This window comes from Lycium barbarum, chromosome 1 (genome assembly GCF_019175385.1).
Source record: "Lycium barbarum isolate Lr01 chromosome 1, ASM1917538v2, whole genome shotgun sequence".
NCBI classification, from domain to species: Eukaryota; Viridiplantae; Streptophyta; class Magnoliopsida; order Solanales; family Solanaceae; genus Lycium; species Lycium barbarum.
The window spans coordinates 2281848-2296076 of record NC_083337.1 but is presented as its reverse complement, the minus strand read 5'-3'; the positions used below and the strand labels follow the sequence as shown (position 1 = coordinate 2296076).

Here is a 14229-nt window from a genome sequence, read left to right as displayed (position 1 = left end):
TTTCATATGTTGCATGGGCTGCGCACCGCCCTTTGAAATTTCTGCATAAGGATGAGCACCGTCTTTCATATGTTGCATGGGCTGTGCACCGCCCCTTTGAAATTTCTACATAAGGCTGAGCACCGCCTTTTATATGTTGCATGGGCTGTGCACCGCCCCTTTGGAATTTATGCATAAGGCTGAGCACCGCCTTTTATATGTTGCATGGGCTGTGCACCGCCCCTTCGGAATTTCTGCAAAAGGCTGAGCACCGCCTTTTTATATGTTGCATGGGCCGAGCACCGCCCTCTTGACGTTTATGCATAAGGCTGAGCACCGCCTTCTATCTGTCACATGAGCTGAGCACCGCCCTCTTGATGCTTTTGCATGAGACCGAGCACCGTCTTCTATCCCAATTTTATTCTGCTTTGTATTTGAACTACGCCTGACCTGATTCCCATGGTGGGATACGTAGCCGGCCCGCATAGGCCTCGGTCACACATTTTTAGAACCTCAATTTCATTTCTGCTTGTAGTCATGAACTATGCTTGACCTGATTCCCATGGGGGATACGTAGGCGGCCCGCTTAGGCCTCGGTCACATTATTAGAAAACTTCAATTTCATATCTGCTTGTAACATGAACTACGCTCGACCTGATTCCCTCAGTGGGATACGTAGGCAGCCTATGTTAGGTTCGGTTTCGGCGTTTGCAAAAGCTCAATATCCTTCTGTGCCAGAAACTGGGACAAATTTTAATGGCGTCATCGCAGCTCAACATCCTCCTGTGCCAAAAACTGGGACAAATTTTTAAGGGCATCATCGCAAGCGACATCGAGAAACATGAAAGAGTATATGGCCAACAGAGTCATCAGGCAAAAAGGAGACTTGGGAAAAAGGACGTTCGCTTTGTTTCACAGTGTGTCACAGTCCCAGTTAGCCAAGACTCAGAAATGGGTGGAGTTTACAAGTCCAGATGAAGTTGGAAGCATGAAGCGTCGAGAGCCAGATCTTCAAAGTCAACGCGAATCAAAGCACTACATATGCACTAAATACCCTACGAAAGTACTGCATCATTGCCTGCATTGCACCGCACCCGCATTGCTTTATTATTTTCAAATGCCCTGCGTATGCTCGCAGCCGCATCGCACCGCACCTGCTTTGCTTTATTATTTCCAAATGCTCTGCGTATGCTCGCAGATGCATTGCACCGCACCTGCATTGCTTTATTATTTTCAGATGCTCTGCGTATGGTCGCAGACGCATTGCACCGCACCCGCATTGCAAGTCGGCAATTGCAAGATTCAGATAAAGCAAGGGGAAAAGTCAACTTAATACTGATTAAATTTGAAACTTACAAATTTCTTTGAGTGTAGGAACTTTTTAGATACAAATTACGGCAGGGTAGAAGGTCCCCAAATCTCCGGCATTGCATTATGAATATTCGCTGCTGCAAATTACGCACTGCGTCAAACTCGTCTCACCGCATATCAGTCAAGCATCACAAAAGCTCTTCGCTCCGCATTAATTTTAGTAATCATAAATCAAGCACTGCATTTAGGCTAGTCCGCCTTTTAAAAAAGGGGACATTTTAGGCTTGTCCGCCTTTAATAGGACATTTTAGGCTTATTCGCCTTTAATTGAACATTATAGGCTTGTCCGCCTTTAATAGGACATTTTAGGCTTGTTCGCCTTTAATTGAACATTATAGGCTTGTCCGCCTTTAATTGGACATTATAGGCTTGTCCGCCTTTAATTGGACATTTTAGGCTTGTTCGCCTTTAATTCAACATATAGGCTTGTTCGCCTTTAATTGAACATTTTTAGGCTAGTCCGCCTTTAATAGGACATTTCGGGTTCATCCGTCTTTTATATGTTGCATGGGCTGTGCACCGCCCCTTTGAAATTTCTGCATAAGGCTGAGCACCGCCTTTTATATGTTGCATGGGCTGTGCACCGCCCTTTGAAATTTCTGCATAAGGCTGTGCACCGCCTTTTATATGTTGCATGGGCTGTGCACCGCCCTTTGAAATTTCTGCATAAGGCTGAGCACCGCCTTTCATATGTTGCATGGGCTGCGCACCGCCCTTTGAAATTTCTGCATAAGGCTGAGCACCGCCTTTCATATGTTGCATGGGCTGCGCACCGCCCTTTGAAATTTCTGCATAAGGCTGAGCACCGCCTTTCATATGTTGCATGGGCTGTGCACCGCCCCTTTGAAATTTATGCATAAGGCTGAGCACCGCCTTTTATATGTTGCATGGGCTGTGCACCGCCCCTTCGGAATTTCTGCAAAAGGCTGAGCGCCGCCTTTTTATATGTTGCATGGGCCGAGGACCGCCCTCTTGACGTTTATGCATAAGGCTGAGCACCGCCTTCTATCTGTCGCATGAGCTGAGCACCGCCCTCTTGATGCTTTTGCATGAGACCGAGCACCGTCTTCTATCTCAATTTTATTCTGCTTGGTATTTGAACTACGCCTGACCTGATTCCCATGGTGGGATACGTAGGCGGCCCGCATAGGCCTCGGTCACACATTTTTAGAACCTCAATTTCATTTCTGCTTGTAGTCATGAACTATGCTTGACCTGATTCCCATGGGGGATACGTAGGCGGCCCGCTTAGGCCTCGGTCACATTATTAGAAAACTTCAATTTCATATCTGCTTGTAACATGAACTACGCTCGACCTGATTCCCTCAGTGGGATACGTAGGCAGCCTATGTCAGGTTCGGTTTCGTCGTTTGCAAAAGCTCAATATCCTTCTGTGCCAGAAACTAGGACAAATTTTAAGGGCGTCATCGCAGCTCAACATCCTCCTGTGCCAAAAATTGGGACAAATTTTTAAGGGCATCATCGCAAGCGACATCGAGAAACATGAAAGAGTATATGGCCAACAGAGTCATCAGGCAAAAAGGAGACTTGGGAAAAAGGACGTTCGCTTTGTTTCACAGTGTGTCACAGTCCCAGTTAGCCAAGACTCAGAAATGGGCGGAGTTTACAAGTCCAGATGAAGTTGGAAGCATAAAGCGTCGAGAGCCAGATCTTCAAAGTCAACGCGAATCAAAGCACTGCATATGCACTAAATACCCTACGAAAGCACTGCATCATTGCCTGCATTGCACCGCACCCGCATTGCTTTATTATTTTTTCAAATGCCCTGCGTATGCTCGCAGCCGCATTGCACCGCACCCGCATTGCTTTATTATTTTCAAATGCCCTGCGTATGCTCGCAGTCGCATCGCACCGCACCTGCTTTGCTTTATTATTTCCAAATGCTCTGCGTATGCTCGCAGATGCATTGCACCGCACCTGCATTGCTTTATTATTTTCAGATGCTCTGCGTATGGTCGCAGACGCATTGCACCGCACCCGCATTGCTTTATTATTTTTCAAATGCCCCTGCGTATGCTCGCACCCGCATTGCGCCGCACTTGCATCGCTTTATTTCAATATTTATTTTTACTGACTATTTTTATCTAGTTTAAAGTTTCGCAGGAGCTTTAGCGCAACGTGGAACTATTTCTTCGGCAGCGAATTGGGGCAATGCGTCGGGAAGGAAAGCAGACTTCCCGACAAGGGTCAAAGATCTACCTCGAACACTCGGCTCCAATTCCAAATATCCCGCTCGCATTCCAGCACACTCAATTTTCAGAGTTCTATCATAATACCCAGTGTCATAATAATTCGACACTGGGACAATATTTTGCAAAGATTCGCACCAATCGGGGTCTGTTATTCATAGGGGTCGTAGTCATCCCAGAACTACACACGGCCTGATTCTCGTGGAGCCCGAGATATGTAGGCGACTCGGAGACCGGAGTTCGGCCGTAATTTTCTTTACCCTTAGTCCTCCAAAATCCTTTAGCCGGGACAAAATAGGCTACTAAGTCAACGTCTTTGCCCAAAAATTCTTTCATCATTACCGGGCAAAGAGGGACAAGTTGTTGACACCCAATTTTGTCCCACCTTTCCTCCGAAATACCTATTTTTCTCTTCTAATATTTTGGCAACTTTAAAAAATAATTATTTACATTTTTTACTATAATTAGCTTTTATTAATACCGGTATTTCATTATCCTGTCATTATCTTTTACTACCGTCATTACTACCATTATTATTATTACTATTATTATTATTACTATTATTATTATTATTATTATTATTTTGTTACTATTATTATTATTACTAGTATTATCATAATTATCATTTCAGCATTTTTTACCATCTTACGCACACGCATCGCATTTATCTTCGCATAATTAGATAACAACATTTACTTACTGTTGAATTTCAAATATTATTGCACTGCTATTATGACGGCATATAATTTATTATCCGAGTATTAGTAATTGCACATTTTATATTAAGTAATTTAAATTGGTCTTTTATTTAAATGTAGTAGCCCAATCAACTCATAATCATTTTTGACCAGCCCATATTTTGATCCCAATTTTTAGACCAGTCCATGTTTTATTGCCCTAGCTCATTCATTTAATACCCAGTCCAAAATAAACTGATCCAGCCCATCCTAAATTATACCCGACCCATCCTTTTTCATTTAACAAGGAACCATTAGGGTTCCTTGTTCATTTCCCTCATCTTCATCGCCGCCCCTCCCCCGCTCCCTTCTCTCTCTTCTGCTTCTTCCTCCTTTCTCTCTCTATCCCACGCTCCCCTCTGACACCCCACTCTCCTCTGCCGCCTCCACTCCACCATACCCTGTCCCCCACGCCACTGCCAACCCCACGTTTCCACTTCGTCTTGTCCCCCCGCTCCTCTCTCTCTTCTTCACACAAGAAACCCTAGCTCGCAACTATAAATACCAGTCCTTGCATCCATTTTGGGGGGATTTTTTTTTGGAGATTCAGGAAAATTACCCCAAGAACAGCAAGTTTTCCAGCCGCAAAAACCCTCCCTGAAAAGCAGTTCTTCAGCTTTGAATACTCCTGAAAATATCAGTCCCTAATCGCACGAATTTCCCTTTTGAACACTAGTTTTAATTTTCTAGATATCGACTCAAGCATTAAATTCTTTTCTGTTTTGCCCCTTATTGTTCGTTTTGAATCCGAGCATCGCCAGCCCGGACTTGATAGTCTTCGAGGTAGATCGGAGACTCGAAGCCTTACTTCGCTGCCCCCGAAGAAGGTAATCCCCCTTCCTTTTTATCGTTCGCATTTTGTTCGGTTTCTGTAGGTATATGCAGTTAATGATGTATTGTATCGGCATATTTTTATGATTAAGTGCGTTTTGTGTTGTTGTTTGGTTCAGCCACTATGTGGTAAAGATTAGATTAATTTCAGTTTTCGTTTACACATATCATTCAAGTTCCAGTCCTGTGTTACCTTATCAAAAAAAAAATTAATTAGCTTGATTGAGTTCTATGGGTTCAAATGTTAGTTTCTTTCCCACCCCGCTTAAAATGAAAAAGATTAGTTTTCCCTTTAATTTATTAGTATGAACATTCAAATACCATTGTTTGGTTCTGTTTTAGTCTCATTTGAATCAAGTTCGAAGCTTTTGAATGCTTGTCCTCAAGTTCGAAGTTGTACTAGCATATAAGTTATTCAAGCCATCGTGTTATGGTGGTTCCTCATTCCTGTGAAATTGCCATTATTTGCCAGTATTTTAGTTCCTCTAAGTTAAAGTCTACCTGGGCTGCTGGTATCAACTGAGTCTAGAAACTGGTTCAAATATTCCAAGAGGACTAGTTTATAAACGTTAGGGTGATCTTGAATAAACTCTTAAATTTAGAAGTTATTACTTGTAGAACTCATTGGCAGATTTGTAGAAATTTTTAAAGTTGTGTTCTTCTTAGTTTAGTTTGATTGGTTCTTATCCTCAACCTTTGTGTCTAACCTCAAATGTGCTAGAATTAGGATCTTAAATGATAAATAAGATCCAAAAGAAAAATTGTTTATGCCTACATCATGGCCATATCTGTTAATTCTCGTAATCAAAGAATAGTGTGTGTACTCTTAGTTGCTATGTGGAAGAGGTTTTGAATTCCAAAAATATTCAAAATGAAGAACGTATGTTTTAATTATTATATATTCTTTGCAAAACATAACTTTATGTGAAGATCATTTGCTAATTGTTATTTCTCTCATTTTTTTTCTACGTGTACACATCGGAGCAAACGGAGTCTTAATTCGGGACTTTATCAAAACAAAGTCTCAAGATGAGACTCGGCATATCCCTCCATATAGTCATCTCGTGTCGCAATTATTAAATCACCTTGGGCAGGCGAAACTCATCAGAGATCTCCTGCAACATTTTATTCTTTTTTTTTCTTATCATTCATTCCTCTCATCCATCTTTATGATTGTTAATTTGTCTGTGTTTTGGATTGTGTGCGGTTTAAAATTAGGTGCAGAATCTATGATTCACGTAGGATTAGAAAGGGGTAGGTTTTACCGTTTAGGATCACCGCTCTGAACATTAAATACTTATTTTCACCATATAGAGTGCATTATTCATATAATAACACTTTAAACTTTGTTAGTTATAAGTTATCTTTTTATTTTTCAAAGCTACTTTCTTAAATTTTTGAACCTTAATTAATTAACCTTAGTTTGGCCGGATAACCGTAGTTAACGGATTCTAAAGGATGCCTAACCCCTTCCCTTTAGGATAATATAGAACCCTTACCTAGAATCACATTGGTTAAGCAGGCTATTGACGGAGGTTTAGTTTTTAACTTTGCCTTAGTTAACCTCTAGGTGTCCTAATTCACCGTTGAATTAATTAGGTGGCGACTCCTTAAAATAAAACAAATAGGAATCACTAATATGTTGTACTCGGCTTCAACTCGGTTAAAATGGGGTATAACACGTACTATGTCCCGTGAGTATAGATTCAGATTTAGAGTATTTCATGTTCTGCTTGGTTGTGCTTCATGATTTTAGCTTAGCTTCAGTGTTTGTATATATTTAATATACTTGTACTGTATAATTGCTTTTATGCATTATCAGGAATTTCAAAGACTTGCCCCAGGGGTAAGCTGAGAGTGTTGATGATCTTGCTGGGTCTTTTAGACTTACACTTATTGATGTTGTATGTGTGCAGGTGTGGTTAACGGTGACCAGGTAGCCGATACTTGATTCATTCCAGCTTTGTTCAGTCCAGTTCAGTGGAGGTGAGCCACCATTAGATCATGGCGGCCTCTTCTTCTTTAGTCGACTTAGTAGTATTCCGAGCTTCGTCTCGTACTTTTCTATTCAGACTAGTAGTTCCATTACTTAGACATTTTATGGGGTTTATGGGCAAGACTCAGTATTTGTATTTCGCTTCCGCACTTTTCGTTATATTATGAGACTTTGCGTATTATTCATTTTATTCGTTAATTTTCGCATGATTAGCTTAGAGGGTTCGCCTTATGGGTACAAGCTCGAAAGGTGCCCGGTCACGGCCTAAGTGTCAGATTTGGGTCGTGACAACTGGTTAGAATTTCTTTTTCACAAAGTAGAACAAATCTCTCATTATAAATAAGGCCCTCTTTTTCGGCATTACGAGTGAAGAAATTTATTCGTAATGAATGAGATGTTCAAATAATCTTCTCGAATATATTTGCGGCAAAATTACAAATCTTCTTACAAGTATTCCGAGGTTGAAATTCTGGAATGGATTGATCACCCGGGAAAAGTTTTAACCAAAGGAATATTACAAGAAATTTATCATAAAAAAGAAAAGAGAAAGTATGGATAAGCAAAGCTTTATTCATCACAAGTCAACCCAAAACAAAATTCTTATACAAACAATCGCCAAACACGAACAAAGCAAGAGTAAAAGAAACAACTAAATATCGGGAGGAACAGAAGTGTCAGGTGAAGGAGTGGATGGATTAACATTTTCCACTACTTTCCCAACATCAGAATCAACTACTTGATTCCGATCAGGGACTTCGACGGGGGAAAGGAGCCTCTGAAATGATCTCAGTATGATCATCATCAGCTGGGTCTTTCTTTTCAAAAATCGAACCATCACCCGCATCTCCGGAATCACTTTCCTCCTCAACATCCTTTTCATCATCCTCTCCTTCGGCGTTTTCATTTCCGAACATATCACCGAGAAGATCACGAGTGTCCTTTAATTTTCGCTCAGCAGTAGCGAGGGTGTTGGTATGATCAAATGAAGCAAGATCAAGGCTTTTTAAGAAATTGAAGCGTGAATTGGGAGGGAAAAAATTCACTTTATAAAGGAGTCATTATTGCATTGGGAACTGGCGAGAAAATGAAGGGCACGGTAATGGCCACGTGCCCCACGTCTGACTTCATCATTAATGCAAGTCTTTTCAACTTCTACGAATATGACGCGTGCTCATAAAGCTAGCAGGCCACGATCTAACGTCAGTTAACCCGTTTCCTATTACGCAATGAAACTATTCAAATGTCTAATCAAGGAAAGATTGATGAAAATCGTTATTAGCAGACAAAGAAACCAATATGGCTTGACAAAATTTGACTAAAAAAACCAAGTAGTTTTAATTGATATTACTAGCCACGTTCTTGTACTCGTTTTTTTTATTATTTTGGTCTCATTCACATATTTTTGTTAAGTGTTTTCTTAATCAATGAATAAAATGCCATTTACAAAAACAAAAAGTATTATTTTTTTGTTCTTGAAATGTATTTTTTTTTTTATATAATTCTTATGAGCCACGGTCTTGTACTCTTTTTATTTTATTTTTACTTCTTGTCTCATTCAGAATTTTGTGAAAGTGTTTTTTTAATCAATGAATAAAATGCCATTTACGAAACAGAAAATTTTAGTTTTTTATTGTTGAAATGTATGTTTCTTAAATAATTTTTGTATCTCAAAACTATTTTCCCTTATAAATAATATTTTGAACAAAGTTAGAAAAATTATATTTCATTATCTAAATTCAACTAATGATATGATTATGTATATTCACAGGTAGAGAAAAAAGATGATAAACTTCTTCTCATGTTGAAGTTTTCATGGAATCTCGCAAGAGAAAAACAAGTTGATGCCTTTCAATTAGATGCCACTTTAATTTTAATGTGGCTTTCCTCTTTATCTCCATAAAAGCATATATTTGCATATATGTTTCAATGATTTTTTTTATTGTAGGATCAATTTGATCAATTAAAAGAGCAGCAAGAAAAAGGATATTTTTTTAAATGATGATGATAAAAATGATGGATATCTCCGTGCATATGACCTCGGAAAAAATATTAGTGAATATTTTGATGGCCAACGAAGGTACAACTCATAAAACAATTAGAATTGATCAGAAAAGCAACGAACAAGCGTGTGGAAGAAGTTAAAAGGAAAGTTGTGTAAATTGAAGAAATAAAGAAAGAAAAGGAAATAAGATAGCGGATTTGAGTAAATGATGCGAAGAAAAATTCGAATGATGATTGCAGCTCTAGGTCGACAATTAAATGATGCAAATCTAATCGTAAGTAGCTTATTTATATCTTTTTATATTACTAATTCAGTAAATATATGATCTCTAAAAAAATATCATATTAATAAAGTTTAATTTTTTCAACGAATAATTTATTGTATCATTTTCTTATTTTTTTTAATTGTTATTGCAGCTTTTGGAGGAGTGACAGAAGCATCAAAATCAATGAAGACATGAATAGTTATTATTTCTCTTGTAAAAGTATATTGATAGTTTAAAAAGTGATGTTTCACTATTTTGAATGATATTGTTGAATATTACATTTTTTCTTAATATTGTATTTATTACACAATTGAAGATATTCTGCTATAATTGTCTATAAATTTCATGCCGAAATTGAATTCTCATTTACATTATAAGGCTAACATTTCGTGGCAAAATTTTCAATTAACAGCTATGATATTTTTGAATTCATGCTAAAAATACATATATTTGCCACACGAATGAGAACATGAATACACATTTTTATTTCCATAGCAAACAAAGAAAATCTTTTGCTACAATTTTATTCATCGTGACAGAAAAGTAAGAAATTTTAGCTATGAGTTCTTGAATTCGTAACTAGACATATTCTTGCAATTACCACGTATGAAGAACATGACTGTAATTTTTTACTTTCCGTAGCAAAAAAAAATTATTTTAGCTATAATGCTATTTATTTCATGGCTAAAAGTGTGAATTCTTAGCTACAATATGAGAAAATTTGGGGCAAATACTTTAATTCATAGCTATGAATTTTTTAATTCGAAACTAAATATGAGTACTATTGCCACGAGACTAAGCTATAGAAACAGCCATAAAATTTGAGTTTGCGTGGCAAACAAATTAAATCTTTTGCTACAACACAACATCTAGTGGCTACAATATGAAGATAGCTACAACTTTTGTTTATCGTGGCAAAAGAATAAAATCACTTGCTATAAGTATATTTTTCGTGGCAAAAAAATTCTATCATCGCAGCTACAACACAAAAAAATTTTGTAGCAATAAGTGTAAGTCCTTAACCACGGACCATGTAAAGTTTGTAGCTAACTTTTAGCTACGCTACATTTTGCTACGAATGCTACGGAAAAAAATATTGTGGCTAAAGTGTTTAGCCACAAAAAAATTCATATTTAGCTACAACTTATTTTGTAGCAAAACATGCCTCTTGTTGTAGTGTTTGTAATCACACAATTAGTATTTTGAGTTTAAAATTAAAAGTTTCAAAAATCTTATCGCTACATTAATTCTATGTATAATATGTTTAAGTCTTCATTTTTTATAAACTTCCCGGCGATCCAAATTAGGTAAATACTTGCTCGAACATGACATTTACTTCAAATTTAATAAATGCAAGTTCAACGGAGGGAGTAATAAACTATCTGTATAAAGAGCATGATTAAATGCATACAAACTGCCATTTTTAAGAACAACAACAAAAACTTGATTATATACTCTCATGAAATCAATTTCATGCCAATAACAAAACAGCAAAAGATAAAATTAAAAATAAAAAACACACCTTTGTACATCTAAACCTCCCAGTAACTCAATGTACCAAGATCAAACAACACAAAATAAGAAGACTTTTTATTTTCTACTAACTTTATTTTTGTCTATCACTCCACTAAGCAGAAATAAATATAGTCAATATAATTGCCACTAAAAGAGTTGTAGTAAATGCTTTTACTGCTGAGTTCTTTGATGTTTCGGGCGTCACCATGGGAGATATTGCGGGCGACACCATGGGAGATGGAGAATTTACGGGTAATGAAGAAGGCGTTTGGCTCACCGGAGATGTTGCCGGAGATTTTCCAGGGGGTGAGGGTGGTGTAGTAGGAGAAGGAGGAGGAGGTCTAATAGCTAAAACAAACAATTAATTTTTGTGATCCTTTTTCACAATCATATTTATTTCCACTAATGAAATAAAAAAGACCAGAATTATCAAACTTGAAAATTGAATTGCCATCATCCATCTTCTTGATAGGATTATTTGTGTTGCACTTGTCATAATCATCCTTGTTTACCACTAACACTGAGTTTGATCCTTTCTTGTACTTGAACACTATCACAAAAAAAAAAAAAAAAAAAACACACACACACACACACAATTAATAATAATCAATAAGATAGGTAACACAAAAAAATCACTACTAGAAACATGCAAATATTAGAGAGAACGCTTTCGTCAAAACAACATCATAAATTTCAAATTTTCAAAAAGAAGTCATAGTTCCGACTAAAACGTCTTTCGAATGACATCAGAAATCCCAAATTTTCAATTAAAGGTCGAGTTTCCTACAAAAACATCCCTTGGAACGATATTAGCAAATTCAAATTTTCAACAAAAAATCATATTTCTAACTAAAACATGTGTCGGAATGACATCAGAAATCCCAAATATTCAATGTATCTGGCAAAATGACATCTGAAATCCAACTTTTCTATGAAAGGTTGACTTTCCTAAAAAGTCGTCCATTGGAACGACATCAAAAATCCCAAATTTTCGGTGGATAGTGGAAATCCCGACAAACGCCTTCGTCGGAAGGACTTCAGAAATCCCGGATTTTCAACATATAGAATGTTAGAACTATTTCAAAACAGTGTTTTAAAAGGCGGGGGCGTAAGACGAGGCGTTTTACGTCTGCCTCAGCGAGGCGTAAGCCCCGAGGCACGAGGCGTAAGCCTCATGGGACTTTAATTTTTAGTATTTCATAAAAGGATATAATTATAATAAATAATTTTAAATAGGTAAAATAGCTTAAAAATTTGAAGAAAACTATAAATATATGCTCCATCCCCCAAAAAAACTAATCAGAATAATCTATTAAACGCTACTTACAAGCCAAGTGACTGCTCGTTACTTTTTTGAGATGGTAGAAGACAAGATAAATAATTGGAAAAGAACATATATTAGGCATTCTAGCAATAAAAAAAGGTCGTGACTTTTAAATTTAATGTTTCGGATCCTTTTTAAATATTTGAGTAATTACTAGTTGACTTTTGAGAATTTGGGCAATTTTGTTTTAATTTGAAGAAGTTTTCTGGGCTTACGACCCAACAAAAAAAACTCGCCCCAAACGCCCAGACGTACGCCCCGAATTGCTGGACGTACGCCTTTTGAGACTTTCGCCTCGAACCATCACCCCGGGGCATTTTTGATACGCCCCACCCCGAGGGTCGCCCCGAAAACGCCTTTTAAAACACTGTTTCAAACAAGTATAATTTTGAAGGATTTTGTTCGAAGATACGCATGTTTCTAGTAGTGAATACGATTACGTCTTTCAGATGATCAGACGATTTAAGGCGTGTTAGTGCTTACCAAGAGTGTCATTGACTTGGAATCTCATTCGTTCAGCCCAATGGTTGTAATTTTCAGATGGATTAGGAACCCAACCAGCTTTTCCACCAACATAGAATTGATAAGCATAACAAGAGCTGATCAAACAAACTAAGAGAATCACTAAAAGATGTTTCTGCAAAGCCATGGATAACTATAACACTTTGTTTTATATGATGTGCTGATATAAGTAGATTGATATTACAAAAAAGAGAAGATGAGTCTACCAATAAAATGCAAAAAGGGGGAAATAATTAATAGAGGAATTTAAGAGGAAATTGTGTAAACTGATGTTGAGGTTTATGGATGAGAATTAGAGTTATATATATAGCCTACACTTGGGGGATGGGGTGGGGTTGAAGAGATTACAAAGTAAAGAAGAAAACAGAAGACAATAATTTGGAAAAATGTGTTTGGTGAAAAAAAATATGTTGTGAAAATGTGTTTGATTGAGGGAAAAAAACAAGACAAAATCGTGAACGGATTATTATATATGTACAAGCGGAAAAAGGTTAAGAACATGACGGTAAGTCAATTTAATTAAATTGAATTAAATTGACTTACTATTTAAGAAAAGAGACATCAATTTGGAAAAATGTGTTTGGTGAGAAAAAATAATTGGCAAAATGTATTTTGATTAGGAGAGTTACGGAAAATAGCTACAGTGCACTCTAACATTTGGCCGGATTATTTATAACACACTCAACCTTTACGGGAGCCTATTACCCCCCTGGTCATATTTTTTGTATATTTTAAGCACCATTATCAGGTGATGTGGCATGGAATGTGAGAACACGACCAAGGAGCGCGTGATAAGTATATTGAACTGACCTCAACCTCTAATTTTTTGCCACATGGCGCAAATAACGGTAAAAAAAAATCCCTTTTCATTTATCCTTTTATTGACCCGATTTGGACTCCATTTTTGCTTAGAACTTCAATCAAAAACCTTCAAATTAGCTAATGGATTCAAGTGATAAGCTAATCTTTATGTAAAAATTTTCTTCTCTTTTATTTATATCTTATATTTCTCTGAAATTTCTTCTAATTTCACTAAAATTTTTGTCTAGGGTTCTTCATGAAAGAGGTGAAATCAGAGTTGAATAAGCTTTGTACTGATAATGAAGATCCAAAGATGAAGCTTAAGGTACGATGCCATCACGGGGTATTACTGAAAACGCAGATTTCTTGGTCTCTGAACAATCCCGGAAGAAGATTTTGGTTATGCTGCTTCTATGGTGTGTGGAATTTTTTTTTAATTTTTTATGTTTCGTTATTTTCAAAACGCATTAAAATGAATTTGATTGGTTGAACTTTTGTTTAGGTGAAGAAATGTAATTTCTTTGAGTGGAGAGATAATCCTATTGATCAAAGATCTAAGTTCATTATTCACAAATTGGTGAAGAAAATGGAAGAACAAGTTGCTTTGAAGAAGAAAATGGAAGAAGACGATGCTTTGAAGAAGAAAATGGAAGAAGAATTTGGTATTGAAGGCGCG

At 37.2% G+C, this 14229-nt stretch overlaps 1 pseudogene; it reads right to left on the bottom strand.

Annotated features, from left to right (window-relative positions):
• Nucleotides 1-10825: 10825 nt before the first annotated feature.
• On the bottom strand, nucleotides 10826-13140 carry LOC132628846 (early nodulin-like protein 1; annotated as a pseudogene).
• Between the last annotated feature and the right edge of the window lie 1089 nt (nucleotides 13141-14229).